The 16882-nt window shown below is 44.5% G+C and overlaps 1 long non-coding RNA gene across 2 annotated transcripts in view; it reads left to right on the forward strand.

Annotated features, from left to right (window-relative positions):
• LOC139178684 (uncharacterized) overlaps positions 1–16882 on the forward strand; it is a 358504-nt gene that overhangs the window by 171712 nt on the left and 169910 nt on the right. Inside the window, exon 7 of one of the 2 annotated variants that reach the window (XR_011563123.1) lies at positions 1–8607. This exon is cut by the window's left edge and continues 36647 nt beyond it. The exons of the other annotated variant lie outside the window; for it this stretch is intronic. This is a non-coding gene — a long non-coding RNA (uncharacterized lncRNA). Of the gene's footprint in view, positions 8608–16882 lie in introns of those variants that run through there. 2 annotated transcript variants of the gene reach the window in all.

Consider the following 16882-nt stretch of genomic DNA (forward strand, 5'->3'; position numbering starts at 1 on the left):
GAAAGTGATTAAACACTGTTGGAGAGATGGCACTGATAGATTTGATTGATGCAAGGTTGCCACAGACCTTCAACTTTTAAAAATGTGCTATCTGCGAATTGCAGTAGAATGAGGTGTGCATATAGTTAGTCTCTACCCAGGCTACACACTGTACAAGGTTGTTTCACTACTTCTCTCCCTCTGTAGGAGACGCCTTATTTTGAAGCTCCTGAAAAGCTTTCCTGCTCCTAAATAGATTTGTTTTGGACCATATGTTCTAGGATTAGTCATTTATGTGTTGGGGCAGTAGGACACTAGATGGAAAGCAGAGAGGCCTGAACTCATGTCCCAGCTTGTCTGCTATCAAGCTTGTATAAAAAGGATTCAACTTATTAGGAGAATGAGGAACAAATGCCTTTCTATGTCCCTGAGGGATCTGACTCTGCCTTCCTACAACCACATCAGCTCAATCATCCCTCCCTGGGCTAGTTCCAGCCACTGGTCTCCTCTCAGTTCCTAGGACAGGCTGAGTTCTTTCTCACCCACAGCCTTTGTGCCTGCCACTCCCTTATCTGGTTCTTCATTCACCACTCCTTTGGCATTTATTTCATCTCCTCCATAGTGCTAAGTACAGTGTTTTCCGAAATGATTCCTTTCCCTTTCTGCTGCCAGAAGAATGAGGAGATTTTTCTCATACTTTCACCACAAGGAGCTGGTGGGGTTCTTGGAGGTAAAGCTCACACAAGTGTGAGGAACCCACTGGAATTTCTAATTTTCAAGGTAGTCCATGCTGAGCGCCAACAATTCATCAATTACAGTATAAGGTATCCCTGCCCATACTGGTTCCTGTACTGGGATTTCTGCTCTCAGGAAGCTGTGATGCTCTGTATCCACCTGTCTCTTTCTCCAGTTTTCCAGGCAGCAGTTTGCCCCCTGATCTCAATTCTTCTGTGGATCTTAGTCTTGCTTACTTTTGTTTTGTTTAGACTTTGTCTTATTGTGTTGATGAAAATGACAGCTTCCAAATTATTTCTGTGTTATACCAACAACCAATAAATTTGGGGGGAGGGATCTGCCTCCCCTACTTTGGTAGAGACCTTCTCCATTATTTCACTGTGTTTTCTCAAGATCCTGGAACACAGCCTTGCACATAAAGATACATAATATTTTTGGCTTATAGATGAATGTGAGAACCTAGGTTCATCACTAAATGTCAAGTTTTTTAGCTAGAAGTTGAATTACATAATCTCACAGATTCCTTCTAGTACAAAGTCTGTGATAATAAAGAATGGGGATTTTCTTGCAAAATGTGACCTGAAGTATAATTCACCAAGCTATGAAAACTATTTAATGTAAATGAAATGGTTCAATTTGTTATCCAGTCTCCTTTTGGAACATCATAAATGCAGTAGACCTCAGACACCAAATGAAGGGATTCACCAGCTCCTAAGGACTGAAAAGGACAGAAAGGAGTGGAAACTTTTAAAAATATTTCCAAGAAAAATTGGAAGTGCTAAGTTTTCCTATTATTAAGAACATGAACTCAAAAATGCCATTTATTACTTTTTAAAATGTGAGGATGAATTAATTACATGAATGGCTGCTGTTTTGTTTGGATGACATGGTATTGCAAAACACAAAACACAGGGTTATTACGAAGAAGACAATTATCAAAGAGGTGGTGCCAATTTGGGAAACTCAGAAGGTCATGTTTCAGGTTCCTTCAGCCTTAACAGGCTTCCCTGTGGCTCAGCTGGTAAAGAACCTGCCTGTAATGTGGGATACCTATGTTCAATCCCTGGGTTGGGAAGATCCCCTGGAGAAGGGAAAGGCTACCCACTCCAGTACTCTGGCCTGGAGAATTCCATGGACTGTATAGTCCCCAGGGTCACAAAGAGTCAGACACGACTGAGCAACTTTCACTTTCACTTTGGCCTTAATCTCAGGTGACCCTCCCCACCAAGTTAGAACTTGTGTCAGTTTTCTCTGAACTTTGTCCTTGTTTAGTGCCCCACATGCTATGGACTCTTAGTGATCTGACCTGCTGATAATCCCTTCAGCATTGTCCCTATAGCAGCATCATGTTTATTCATTCAGAATCCATCCCTGCTCCTCCTCCAGACCATGAGATTGAATGAAATTATCTGTAGTTTCTCGGTTTTATGGTGTAGGTGGCCAGAGCTGGCCAATGGGTATATTTCAAACCAGGGATGGAAATGTGACCAGTCCTATACCATGAGAGTCAAGCTCAGGATTTTAAATGGAAATTTTTTAACTATTTATTTTATTTACCTATTTATTTAGCTGCACCAGATCTTGGTTGCAGCTTGTGGGATCTTTAGTTGCAGCATGAGGAATCTTTTTTAGTTGTGGCATGTGAGATCTTTAATTGTGGTATACAAACTCTTAGTTCTGGCATGTAGGATCTTGCTCCCTGACCAAGGGTGGAATCTGGGCCCCCTGCATTGGGAGCATAGAGTCTTAGCCACTAGGCCACCAGGAAGTCACCTAAATGAAAGTGTTTGGAAGTTCTCTCTCCACTGAATCAGACACTGGCAGGATGCAAGCTTACAGCTATTGCCACCATATAGCTACCATATAGCCAGGGTATCTTAGGTGGGGTCTCCAAGAGAAAAACCCTGAAGCAAAGGTTTGTGTGGAAGAGGTTTATTTTAGAGGTGATCCTAGAAGGCACAGGTAGGAGCGTAAAGAAGTGAGACAGGAAGTGAAGGAAGCCAAATAGAGAGCATTTGTGAGCAGGTTATGAGCCAAAGTAGAGAGCACCTGAGGCTCAGCCCTGTTGGAAGCATCTGGAGAAAAGTATATTCGGGGTTGTCCCACCCAAAGAACCCATTGTTTTTCAATCTACTAACTGTCCTTCATTGGCTGATGCCTGCTCCCTGGGCTGTTGACTCCCTGGCACTTTTGCCTGCCTGCTGCAGCCTGAATCTATTCCTGTGGCTGGAGAAGGCCCCAGGGCTGAGCATCACAGGAGCTGCCACTGAGTGCCAGCGTCATGTACACAGGAACGCTAAGTGCGGAAAGCACTGATGGGATCAGCTGCAGTAAACTTCCCTGAGAACGGAGCCAGCACAGATGAAGCAGAGCAGATATGGAAAGGGACCACGTTCTGACCCCACTGTGACCCTTGCATATAGCCATATCTCGCTAGCCCTGTTCCTGCGCTTTCCTTTCTATGGATCAGTATCTCTCCTCCTTCTCAAAGATTATTTGAAATGAGTTTCTGTGCCTTGTCCTGAATAGATCCTAATTGATGCATAAATTTTTGTCCCATCTTACAAGTATTTGGGCACATATCTCCCTGTATCCCCCTTAGAGGGTAGACCCCATAATGAGTTTACTCTTTAGTCTTCCGTAGCACCTATTGCAAGGTTTTCAAGAAATACTTGTTAAATGAATGAATGAATACTGATAAGATCCATCAAAATTAAGTGCAAATCTGTATATATTAGAAGCCCATTGTCAGGCCCATACAGTGGGCAAGTGACATGGAGAAAATGGCCAGAATGGACTCATCCTAACAGTAGCACCTGCTAGGGGAGGATGGAGCACAGTACTTCCTATTGGAATGTCCATGTGAAAATGCCCACGTGTTAGTGGGCACACTACTTATTAGTGTCACACAGAAACCTGGGACTTCCTTGTTTCTAGTTTTTCTCACAGCCCCATTTTTTGGCTCTTCCTTCAATTCTGAGGGCTATACTGTAGCTTCTGGTCAATTCTTTAATTTGGCTTGATTTTTGACTCAGTCTCTGTCACTGACCACCCCTGAACTCTAACCAGCAGAGAAATACAAAACAAGACCCTGCACAAACCAGAGTCCTCTCATTGCAGTTCCAGATTCTGTCTCTAGTGGTAGCAGCACAGGAGTCTGTGTCACCAAGCCTGCTTCCCTGTGAGATTCTGACTTTAACAGATTAGAAATGTTCCCGGCACATCCCACGCTTCTGCTAATAAATGGTTCCATATCTATCATGAATGAATTTTTCAAGTCTTCCATTACTGGGCTGTGTACCTACTCACGAAGTACATTTCCAGGCGATTTTGTCTGAATTACATGGTTAATTGCCTCATATTTCCAGCTCATGTTACAGGCTCTCTGAGTTAGAATGCAAGAGAGAGGTACTATGTATCACTTCCTACACAGGGGACAGATTCACAGATAGAGCACGGTATATATTGATGATGAATGCTAATTTGTTTCTGACTTCTGAGTAGAACTAAGCTCAAAAGAGCCAAAAGGTTGAGGGATAGAGAAGTCAGACAGTTATCCAGAGAGATGTTTTAGCTTCCAAATTTTACACTCATTCATTCGTCTCTTTGTCGAAACAAACAAACGTGCAAGTCTCTGTGTTAGGAACAGTGAAGGATAAATACACAGATACACTCTTGTGTTGCATCCTATTAATAACTCAGGCTGTGATGTGCACACCCATGAAGAAATAGGAAAAAGAGCAAGGGTCAAGTAATAAAGTTATAATACAAAGCAAGATAAGTCTCTTCTAGAATTTTAGGCAGTAAATTCTATGGGAGTTCATAGGAAGGTAAGGTCAGTGACTGAAGGTGGGATTCATGGTCAGAGTTGTCCCCAGAGGCAGGATCTGGATGGACCTTAAAAGAGAGGTGGGCAGTCATTGGCTGAGACAGAGGGTGACATCATTCCAGGACTAGGAAGTTTCCTGGCACAAAGAAAGCTGGGGAGTGGAACTTCCCTGGGTACAATTTTGTTGCCTGTGCTCCCAGGCTCTAAATCCCTAGCTGTCTCATTGTATTTGGAGTGGACTTGAGTCCGATCTCTCTCCCCTATTGTACCAGCCTTGACATCTGTCACAGTAGTCCTGAATAAAGATGGCCCTTGTCCACATAGGTTGTATGAGCTTTCCCACCCTCTGCTCAGGGGCTCCAAGGGTCACATCAGAGGAGGAGGTTGCAGCAGGAAGCAGAAAGTACCCACAAAGTAGCAGTTGGAGGAAAGTTTAATCAAGGGCCTCTTTGTAAAGACCTGGGTGGAGGGACACAGCAGGTGTGGTACAGGATGGAGGTGGGGGATGGTTGAGCTGGTAACCAAAGAGGTGTCATGGCCTCTAGGCAATGAAAGGGCCAGGCAGTGAGTGGGCGTATTTCAGAGCCTGGAGGCAGAAGGCGTTGCCTTACATAGGACCACTGTGATATACACCTCCCAGATCTCATTCAGTAAAGGACTAACTACCCTGATGCTGGCTGTGCTGTGTTGCCAAGGTCGTGTTCCTTCCTGGTGCAGCCCACATTCAATGACTGACAGACATGGGAATCCAAGTGCCTGACCTTCTTGGGTGATTCTGAAATGCCATTCCAGCTCCAGGTCCCCCAGTGAGGTTGGTCAAGGCTGTCATTGCGTCTGCATCCCTGGGGTCACTGGGGCCTATGGCCACTCTGCTGGGGTCCAGCTCTCATGAAGTCTTCCTTAGGAAGCTCAGTTAGGTTAGTTCTTTCTTCAACCCTACTCTCTGAATCAGGGGTATTCAGATATGGTCCAGGCACTTGATCTGGGGCAATGACCATTTTACCTCCTGTCCAGCTCCTTTCTCCTCCCAGTTCTACTTAATTTTGTAAATGTTAACAATGTGAAGTGTCCAATGTGGGCCAGAGACTCTGCCAGACAGTGAAATTCAGGGGTGAGCAGAAACAGACACTGTCTCTGCCCTTCTAGAACCTAAAATGTAATGGAAGAGACATATTATTCAAATATCCCCACAAATAATGCAAATTGCAGCCATGGTGAGTAGGATGATGGAGAGTTTATATGATTCTCCCAAATGATGTGATTGTGAGATGTGTGTGAGATTCTCACACATACTGGAATCTCACACACTAGGCAGCTATGTTGGGGAAGCCCTCCTTCCCTTACCCCCAGTTCGCATACAAGGAGAGACCAAAGGATGATTAGAAGTGAAATGTCTGAGATGGAGTTCCAGGCAGAAAGAGGCCACATGCACACAGGTCTTAGGTGGGGAAGGGTCCATGGGATGGAAAGGAGGCCAGGAGAACAGGTTATCCAGTGGCCTGGTATAGTGCGTGAGTGGCAGTGTGGAAGAATAACAAGAGGGTAAAATGAAACTAGAGATACAAGCAGTGTAATAAAGGAGAAATGAACAAAGAGAAATGGTTTGGTAAAGGTAATTCCCACTATATTCTTTCAATGTTCTGAAGACTCCCCATTTACATGTGATCTGGCGTACCATTGACAAAGGCTTTGTCTTTGGTCAAATTTGAGTTAGGCTCTTCTGAGCCCTCTTTTAGACTAGACCTTGTCTGTGAGCCCTGTGTTTGAGCTTCCAGGTCCAGTTTTAGCAAGAAACTTATTAACTCAGTTTACAGAGATAAACCCTTGATATCTGCTCATCTCAGCCTGCCTTCAGTAAGAATTATGTTGATTCAGTAAGCAAAAATCACCTTACTGTTGATGTCTCCTCTTAATAATTTTGCATCCACACCCACTCCTATTTCTCCCCTACTGCAATAGTCTTGATACCTATGGCAGAAGTCCTGAATAAAGTTTTTCTTGTCCTTCTGACAAGTGTCAGGATAAATTTTTTAACACCATACAATGCTATGATGCATTTGTATTTCATCAGATCCATGTCAAATTATCTTGTCATAAGTTTCATTTGTTTGGAACATTGAGTTTCATACATCAAGACATTCTTTGTTTTTGGCATCTATTTGTCCTATTGGGTTGGGTATCTACTCACAATTAAAAAAAATTGTAGCCAGTACTACTTACTGCATAGCAGCTTAGATGTAAAATCTGAAGTAGTAAAACGATATGGGTCATTCAGAAGGGATTGTAGAAAGATGAAATGAGAAAACCAAAGTCAAGCCTTGAATAATGCCCATGGTTAAGTTCAGCACAGGATACTCAAGGTTAAGAGAAAGAAAGAATTTGAGGAAGAGCAGAGTATGTCAAGATGTCAAATCTAGGGGGTTGTCAATGACTGAGATGACTATATTAATCCTTAGCTATTTTTGTTGCAAGGAACAGAAACTCAAGTACACCAAAAATAGTTCATTCACTTACGTAATGGAATATCCCAATAGCATCTCTTCAAGTATGGTGGACCCAGGGTCTCAATATATGCCTTGAGGACTAGAGCTCCCTACCCCTCTTGGCTCTACTTCCCATTGTACAAAATCAGGGTTTTGCTAACATGGCAAATGGCTGGGGAATGGTTGTTGTACTAGGAGCCAATAGGTCACTAAGACTAGGAAGCCCCCCTACTTTGATGTATCTTCTCTTCATATCAAGGGTGCCAGCAGTTCTAGATTTGCATCCTCTCAAGCCCAAGTCAAGCAGAAAACAAAGCCTCTGTCTTTGCTACTGTTCTGAGAAAACCCTGGTAATGAACTACATTGGATAATTTTGATCATCCTACCAACTATGAACCAGTCATAGTGGACAAGGGATACTCTGCTCAGGATACCAGCCTGAGTGACAGGTATTCCCTAAAGACAAAGGTGGTATTAGTCTCAGTATAGACTGAATCCATAGGAGGACTGGTTTCCCAAGGGAAATATGGTTTCTGTAAACAAAACTTGAGAAATTGGACACTGAACAGAGGGAAAAAATCATAAACGCCTTCTCTAAAGATGGAACAGCCAGACAGAGCATCCTTCATGAAAAACCCACGATAAACCACACATAAATACTATGTAGGTAAAGCATCTGGTTGACTGAGTCAGTGTCCCTCTCCTCCAGCTGTCTGTCATCGTGGAATCTCAGTTTCTATTATCCCAGTGATTCAGTTCATTCTGAGTTCTAGAAATAATATAAACAGATCCACAGTTGTCAAGCTTTGAGAGAGGTAAAGAATCCCCCTCCCACACACATGCAGTGCTATTCTTGTAAGAATGATTGTGAGGATTAAGAATGAATCATTTTGGCAAAGGAGGTGGATGAATACAATACAAATGACTTTCAGGATAATATCACCTCCTCCCCCAAGGAGCTCTGATGGAGATGGAATGTTCTGTGCTCCAAGTCTTGCAAGTGATTCAGGCACTCACTGAACACCAAAACCATGTGCCTGACTCATGAGCAAGGCGAATGCCTACAGCATGTTTTGCAGACTTTATTCTAGAGGAGAAAGGAAAGGGAGAAGGTAGGAGGAAGGTGGTATCTTGAAAAGGTCAAAAGGAATCCTTACTCTTTTAAAAACTGGGCTTGCTCATTTCTGTTGATGGGTAACCTGGTAAGGAGTGATAGGCATTTCCTAGTCCCAGGAACCTGCTGTTTCCTAGCCAACCCCATTCTCCACCTTGCTCTGTTAGCAGCACCCTGATTTTGTGCAGGTTTGAGGCAACCATAGCTTCAAGGGGGCTGGGTCCTCCTTAGTCCTGTGTTGGAGTCATAGTGTGGCATAAATTGTTGATGGCCAATATTCATCAAGGCTTCCCCACTCCATCCTTTTCTACAGTAGTAGACATCTCTGCTAATTTTTTAGCTGGGCCCATAGCAGTGCAGGAGACAGGGATCAAGACCATTCCCATAGAAAAGAAATGCAAAAAAGCAAAATGGCTGTCTGGGGAGGCCTTACAAATAGCTGTGAAAAGAAGAGAAGTGAAAAGCAAAGGAGAAAAGGAAAGATATAAACATCTGAATGCAGAGTTCTAAATAATAGCAAGAAGAAATAAGAAAGCCTTCTTCAGCGATCAATGCAAAGAAATAGAGGAAAACAACAGAATGGGAAAGACTAGGGATCTCTTCAAGATAATCAGAGATACCAAAGGAACACTTCATGCAAAGATGAGCTCGATAAAGGACAGAAATGGTATGGACCTAACAGAAGCAGAAGATATTAAGAGGAGATGGCAAGAATACACAGAAGAACTATACAGAGAAGATCTTACGACCCAGATAATCACGATGGTGTGATCACTCATCTAGAGCCAGACATCCTGGAATGTGAAGTCAAGTGGGCCTTAGAAAGCATCACTACGAACAAAGCTAGTGGAGGTGATGGAATTCCAGTTGAGCTCTTTCAAATCCTCAAAGATGATGCTGTGAAAGTGCTGCACTTAATATGCCAGCAAATTTGGAAAACTCAGCAGTGGCCACAGGACTGGAAAGGTCAGTTTTCATTCCAATCCCAAAGAAAGGCAATTCCAAAGAATGCTCAAACTACTGCACAATTGCACTCATCTCACACGCTAGTAAAGTAATGCTCAAAATTCTCCAAGCCAGGCTTCAACAATACGTGAACCGTGAACTTCCTGATGTTCAAGCTGGTTTTAGAAAAGACAGAGGAACCAGAGATCAAATTGCCAACATCCGCTGGATCATGGAAAAAGCAAGAGAGTTCCAGAAAAACATCTATTTCTGCTTTATTGACTATGCCAAAGCCTTTGAGTGTGTGGATCACAATAAACTGTGGACAATTCTGAAAGAGATGGGAATACCAGACCACCTGACCTGCCTCTTGAGAAACCTATATGCAGGTCAGGAAGCAACAGTTAGAACTGGACATGGAACAACAGACTGGTTCCAAATAGGAAAAGGAGTTTGTCAAGGCTGTATATTGTCACCCTGTTTATTTAACTTCTATGCAGAGTACATCATGAGAAACACTGGACTGGAAGAAACACAAGCTGGAATCAAGATTGCAGGGAGAAATCTCAATCATCTCAGATATGCAGATGACACCACCCTTATGGCAGAAAGTGAAGAGGAACTCAAAAGCCTCTTGATGAAAGTGAAAGTGGAGAGTGAAAAAGTTGTCTTAAAGCTCAACATTCAGAAAACGAAGATCATGGCATCCGGTCCCACCACTTCATGGGAAATAGATGGGGAAACAGTGGAAACAGTGTCAGACTTAATTTTTCTGGGCTCCAAAATCACTGCAGATGGTGACTGCAGCCATGAAATTAAAAGACGCTTACTCCTTGGGAGGAAAGTTATGACCAACCTAGATAGCATATTCAAGAGCAGAGACATTACTTTGCCAACAAAAGTCTGTCTAGTCAAGGCTATGGTTTTTCCTGTGGTCATGTATGGATGTGAGAGTTGGACTGTGAAGAAGGCTGAGCGCTGAAGAATTGATGCTTTTGAACTATGGTGTTGGAGAAGACTCTTGAGAGTCCCTTGGACTGCAAGGAGATCCAACCAGTCCATTCTGAAGGAGATCAGCCCTGGGATTTCTTTGGAAGAAATGATGCTAAAGCTGAAACTCCAGTACTTTGGCCACCTCATGCGAAGAGCTGACTCATTGGAAAAGACTCTGATGCTGGGAGGGATTGGGGGCAGGAGCAGAAGGGGACGACAGAGGCTGAGATGGCTGGATGGCATCACTGACTTGATGGTCGTGAGTCTCAGTGAACTCCGGGAGTTGGTGATGGACAGGGAGGCCTGGTGTGCTGCGATTCACGGGGTCACAAAGAGTCGGACATGACTGAGCGACTGATCTGATCTGATCTGATCTGATAGCAGTGCAGAGCTAAGATGTTTCACAGACTCTGTTACAGCTAAATAAGGCCATGTGACTGAGTTTTGCCCAATGGAATTAAGTTGATGTGATGTGTACTGTTTCTAGAAGTAAGCATCCTTTATAGAAAGGGATTTTGTCTTTCTACTCCCTTTTTGCCTTCTTCTGTGCTGGAATGAGGACTAGAGGACTGGAGCTGATGCAGCCATCTTGGGGTATGCTGGTGCAGCCATCTTGGGCTATGAAGCAACTGGAATTGAAACATGCACAGAGTACCATAAGATGAGAAAAAGCCCAGGTTCCTGAGGCTAGAGGTGCCAGAGAATTCTGGGCAGAGTAGCCAGGCTCCAAATGTGAAAGTCGACTTCTATATAATGTCACAGTTATATGAGATTGTCCATTACTTTCAATCAATGTAATTCTTACTTACATACATGCTAATTTGATACTCCTCTGATAAGGTTGATTTTACATGTGAATAGAGTTTATCTGTTTATTCTGAACAGAGATATGAGAGGATATCTGATGAGACTCTAGGAATTTCTCTCTCAAACTTAAAAAATGAGACAAAAAGAGGCCCTTTCTTTTCCTGTCTTCTTGTTTACATATGATGCATTTTATTTACATATTATGTGAAAGGGATCCTGAGATACTGAGAGGACCCATCCCAAGGCTGAGCAGAGACTGGCAGAGTAGCTAGTGGGAAAAGATCTGTATCCTGATGACATCATCCAGTCATTTGATGAACCCCAGCTCCCGGGAGCTATCTCACAACCAGACTTCCTGTTACAGGAGATTATATCTTTTCTTTATTTAAAAAAAACCTTTCCCTTATGTTTTCTTTCTCTGGAAGCTGGCAGCATTCTGACAGCTACCCTAGGTCCATTTCCTGCCTTGTAAATCCAGGCCAGTGAGTCAAATAATAACAACAAAACCAGTAGTAACAGTTGACATTGATGGAGTGCTTAGCAAGCCAGTCCCATGCTAAGTCCTATGCATACCATTTTTCTCCTCATGCAGTCTTCCTAGCCTTTCACTTGCCAGGTGAGAAAACTGGAGGCTTGAAAGGGTAAGGAGCCCAAGTTCTCTCAGCCATGAAGGTTGGGATTCAATGCAGGAAGGCAAGACGCACAGGGCTAAGACCTGGTCTGGGGATTCTACAAAGCTAAGTAGCTGCCCATCTGTGGCATCTCAGGGTTTTAGAGGAGAAGGAAAAGGGTCAGACTTTATACCCTTAAAACCCCTTTCAGGTCTGGCCATTGACCTGTAGGGAGCACTCAGGGTTCCTCCCTTGGCGGTCCACTTGCTCCTCAGATCTTTTTTGGGTGGGGCCTGAGGTAACTTTTTATTTTGAAATGAATTCAGATTTATGGAAAATCTATAGGAATAATGCATACACACACACACACACACATATATGCGTATATATGTATGGATGTATGTGTATATATACATATATATCTCCTTCACCCAGATTCCCCACTGATGAGCATTTTACTACATTTGCTTCAGAGGTTGGTTGGAGGGGAGGTGGAGAAGGAAGAGAGAGGGGGAGGAGGAAGGGAGATGGGTGAGCAATGGAGAGAGGAGAAGGCAGGAAGGAGGAGGGAGGGAAAAGGGAAGGGGACTAGAGGGAAGGAGAAGGAAGAATAGGAGAAAGAGAGAAAAGGAAGGAATGTTCCTTTATCCATAAATGCTTTAGTGTTTATTTCCTAAGAACTGCCTCTGTATAAATAGATGATACAATTTCCACAATCAGAAAATTAACATTGAGATGTATGCCCCATGGCATCCAGACCCCCTCAATATTGTCCTTCATAAACCTTCATCCCTCTCTGGTCTCGGATCAAATCCAAGATCCCACATTGCTTTTGAATGTCATGCCTTCGGGCCTCTTCCGTTCCTTAGAGTTCCCTTAACTCTCATGATCTTGACTTTTCTCAGGGAAACAGACTCATATTATGTTTGTGGAAAATCCCTCCATTTGGCTTTGTCTGATGTTGCCTCACGATTAGATTCAGGTTGTATATTTTTGGCACAAACGTCACAAAAGTGGTGTGGTTTTTCTCGGTGCATCCCATCAGAAGGCACACAGTGTCCATTTGTCCCATAATTGGTGAAATTAAATTTGCCAGCCTTGATTTAGGGGGAGTCTACCAGGTTTCTCCACCTTCAATGACCATTTTCCTCTGTATATGTACTGATAAGACACATTCTGTGGAAGGAGACTTGGGAGACCACATGAAAACCATAATATGAGATTAGGTGAATAGGTCTCCATCAGCAAACTGTTACCTAGGTGTTTCAGCAGTGGTTGATGGTTCCTGAAGTCATCAGACATCACTTACTTTGATGTTGGCCAAATGCTGGCTTCCTTAACTCCAGAGTATCAAGAGAAAGTTACTCCACCCACAAGGGAGTGTTCCTCTCCTGAGTGAGCCATGCTCCCTAGATGGGAGCCCTTGCCTAGTTAGAGGGTCTAGAACATCTGGCCATGACCGCCTTTTTCGGGGAGCCCTGCTGCTGCTGCTAAGTCACTTCAGTCGTGTCCGACTCTGTGCGACCCCATAGACGGCAGCCCACCAGGCTCCCCCGTCCCTGGGATTCTCCAGGCAAGAACATTGAAGTGGGTTGCCATTTCCTTCTCCGGTGCATGAAAGTGAAAAGTGAAAGTGAAGTTGCTCAGTCGTGTCTGACTCTTTGCGACCCCATGGACTGCAGCCCACCAGGCTCCTTCCTCCATGGGATTCTCCAGGCAGGAGTACTGGAGTGGGGTGCCATTGCCTTCTCCATTCGGGGAGCCCAGATTCCCCTTATTCTCTGAGCATCCTTGAAAGTGTGCTCCTTTCCCCATTGCCTGAAGCAGAGCTTGGGGTCAGCTCCTCCCATGTAGAGTGATGAAGTCTCTGCTGTGGGTTTCGGCATCGAGGGAAGGCAAAGCGGCCCCATGAGCCCCCCATCTGGGGTTGGTTACTGACAGTACCACCCTGGGTTCTTCATCACATCCCACTGCCATTTGCCACACAGACCTGCTGCAAGAGTGACTCTTGGGCTGTTCCACTTTCTTCCTGGCCTCTTTTCCCCATTTTCTCTAGGCAGTAAGGTATTTTGAGATATAAACTAATGTTGCTGCTCTGTAGTCTTTCCTAAGACTTCCCACCCTTCTCCCCACTTTGGACAGCACAGCCACCTCTTGTTCGTTTGTTTTTTTTTTCTTGTCTCAGAGAAAGGTTATGTGGAGGACAAGGCAGGTAATTTTCTAAGGCATTTGTGTTTCAAAAGCCATACATATTTTAAAATTGAGCATTATAGAAAGTAAAAGAGAGAGCTTGTCTTGTTTGTTTGGTCTGCACTGCTGCTTCTAAAGTCCCTACAGCCTGGACGTGTGAGAACTAGAGAGAAAGAGAAGGAGGCTCAGGTGGTGGGCATTGCTGACCTCCCCACCAGAGAGGAGTGGAGAAACGGCAGGATCCCTGCGCTGATTCAGAGAACCTGAAAAGAGGATTGTACCTCACTCTGGGGAGAATCCAGGGACATGGCAAGGATCCAAGAATGCCATGGGCCTGCGTAATTCAGAGAAGGGCACGGCTGGAGCACAGTGGGGCTGACAGTCTCTGAGGAGGAGAGAGAGCGGCTGGCAGCACCTCCACCAGGTGTGTTGGGGCGAGTCAGCAGATGGCAGGGTGGAGGTGGAGAGAGGACAGCATCTCATTCTGCACACAGACCTCATTCTGGGAAACTCAGAGGCAGTTCTGCACAAGAAGGGGCAGACTCTGAAGTGACAGAAATTAAGTTTCTGTCCCATTGTGGGATAGGAGCTTCCGATAAAGCTTAAGGAGCTAATCCAGAACAAACGAAGGTTTATTTCTGTGACCTGGTTTTGCAGTCTGAGCCTTACTCCATGTACTCTTCTCTTTCTACTTTCCTATTTCTGTCACCTCCTTTTATCATCCCATCTCCTGAATTAGTTTGGTTTAGGTAAGTCACATGTAACCAACAAAACCCTCAAAATGTCAGTGGCAAAAACAAGAAAGAAATCATTTTCTCTCCTATGCTAAGAAATACTGAGGTAGCAATCCAGGGTTAGCGGCGTTGTCATCAGGAAGCCAGGTTCCTTCTATCTTTCTGCTCCATCGTCCTCAGCACGGGCTTCCATCCTGTAGGTCAACTCACCGTCCTAGAGGGCTGCTGGAGCTTCACCTGTCACAACCAAATTCCAGGAAAAAACTGGGGAGGACGAAACTGCCTCAGATGAGTCAGCATCCTTTAAGGGACCCTCCTGAAAGTCACACTGAAAACTTCCACTCTTTAGTTCTTTCACCAGAATGAGGGCCACGCCCAACTACAGGGGAAGTTTGGTAATGTGATCCATTGGCTATACTAAAAACTGGGTCTGTTGCTAAGCAGGAAAGGGAAATGGCTTTTGGGTGGTACCTACACTTTCTTCCAAGCCACCCTTTTCCTGTACATACATTTCCCCCTCTGTCTGTCTGTCTCTCCTTTGTGCCTCTCTGGCTCTCATCTTTTCCTCTCTCTGCTCGGAGTTCCAACCCTAGTGCACAGCACCTGAAAGAGCCACCGCTTCCTAGCCCCCATGTACATCCCAGACTCCACACAAAGGACATCGTTTCCATCATGTTAGTCACAGTTGGCCAAGCATGCCGCTGCCATCATGCTTGCCTTGCCCACGTGTTTTCAGTTTCACGTGGTTGCAATGGCTATGCTTCCTTCTTGACGACAAAGTTTCAGGCCACCTCCTGTTACCCATTGTGTGTGGTTGTGTGTGTGTGGATACGTGCCCAGAACCCCCAGATGGTACTGTGAGCTGGAGCTGCCATTGACAAGAAAGCTTGCAGTGCAGGTGCCCTGGGAAACACTGGCGGGGCTCCCCTTTGCTAAGGGAAAGGGAGGGGAGAGGAAGAAACTGACATTTATTGACTATCATGTACTAAGTCTTGCGATTCTCAAATGTGATCTCAAATGTTTTTCTCTTACGCCAAAATGGTGAAGTAGGTAGGTACTTCTCTTAGTTTGGGTTCTGTTTAAAGCTGACCTGCAATCAGAACTTGGAGACAGGGATTTATTTGTGCAGAGGTTCCAGGAAGAACAAGTGAGGAAGTGGTAGGTTAGTAAATGTTTATCAACCAGCTCTCCAACAAAAACAACCACCACTTGATTTGTAGCACTGGGTGATCTCCGTGGTGTAAATATGCCACCAGGGCCAATTTCAGGTTGCCATGATGATATCATGAAACACAGAGCTGGGAGGAGATGTACCCATGGCTCTCATAAATCAGTGCGATCTGGCTCCAGAGAGTCAAAAGTGAGATAAAGGTTAAAACCAATAAAGGATGCCTTAAGAAGCAGCTCCCTGCTGTGGACCATGGAAACTCAGTCACATGGGGCTGTTCTGGGAATCCACTAATATCAGATCCAAACATCTGTCAGACTCCCTTCTCTATTGACTATGGTCACCCCTAGGCATTAATCCTCCTCCACCTCCAGTTAGACCTCCATACCCTTAATCAAACTCTCATGACGCCTTCAAAGGCCTTCAGGCAGAGAAGAGTGAGCTCAGGTACTTGAGGTGGGAAGAGGTGAGCATGCAGGGAAAATCCTTTGCCTGTAGCTGTTGGTGAACTCAGATGGGCAAAGGTACAAGGGTTGGGGCAGCACCAGCAACAGCATTTACAGCAGAAGGATCCAGCCCACTTTTGTTTAAAATAAAGGACCAGATAATAGATGTTTTACTGTCTTTGCTTGCCATGTACGTCTTTGTCACATATTCTTTTTTGATTGTTTGATGACACTTTAAAAATGTGAAAATCACCCTTAGCCTGTGAGTTGAACAACATTGGGGTGAAGGCCACAGACTGCCAACTCCTGTGCTCTAGAGCAGCAGTAGCAGGACCTGGGAGCTTGTCAGAATTGCAGACACCGGCCCAGCACTCAGTCACCGTCTGCTTTCTGGGTACACTAGAGTTTGAGAAACACTATGCTGCTGTATTACTGTTTCCTTATCAAGATGAGGAAACCTGACCTTCAGAGATGTCGAGTCACTTAGCAAAGGTCACACAGAGCCAGGACTCAAACCCAGGTCTGACTGATCCCAAGGCCATATTCTTTACAAGCTTAAGTATAATTGTAAGTGAGCCATAAACTCTCATTTTCATATTACCATATTTAAAGTAATCTGGCTAATTCAGCACAGTATCTAAGAGATTTAGCACTGATGTCATTGAGGGAAACTTGGAAGTGGAGAAGAGTCTTTTTTAGCAGTCAGTTTGCCGAAAGACAGGCAAGGAAGAGAGAAGCCAGAAATGTGTATTCCTGGGTCTGTGAGGACCATCTTCCTTATATAGGATCTTGGGTATCCTTGGAGTATACCTCAGATCTCCCAGAGAATCAAGTTTCTTCTACCATGG

The sequence above is a fragment of the Bos indicus genome, chromosome 22 (genome assembly GCF_029378745.1).
Source record: "Bos indicus isolate NIAB-ARS_2022 breed Sahiwal x Tharparkar chromosome 22, NIAB-ARS_B.indTharparkar_mat_pri_1.0, whole genome shotgun sequence".
Taxonomy (NCBI): Eukaryota; Metazoa; Chordata; class Mammalia; order Artiodactyla; family Bovidae; genus Bos; species Bos indicus.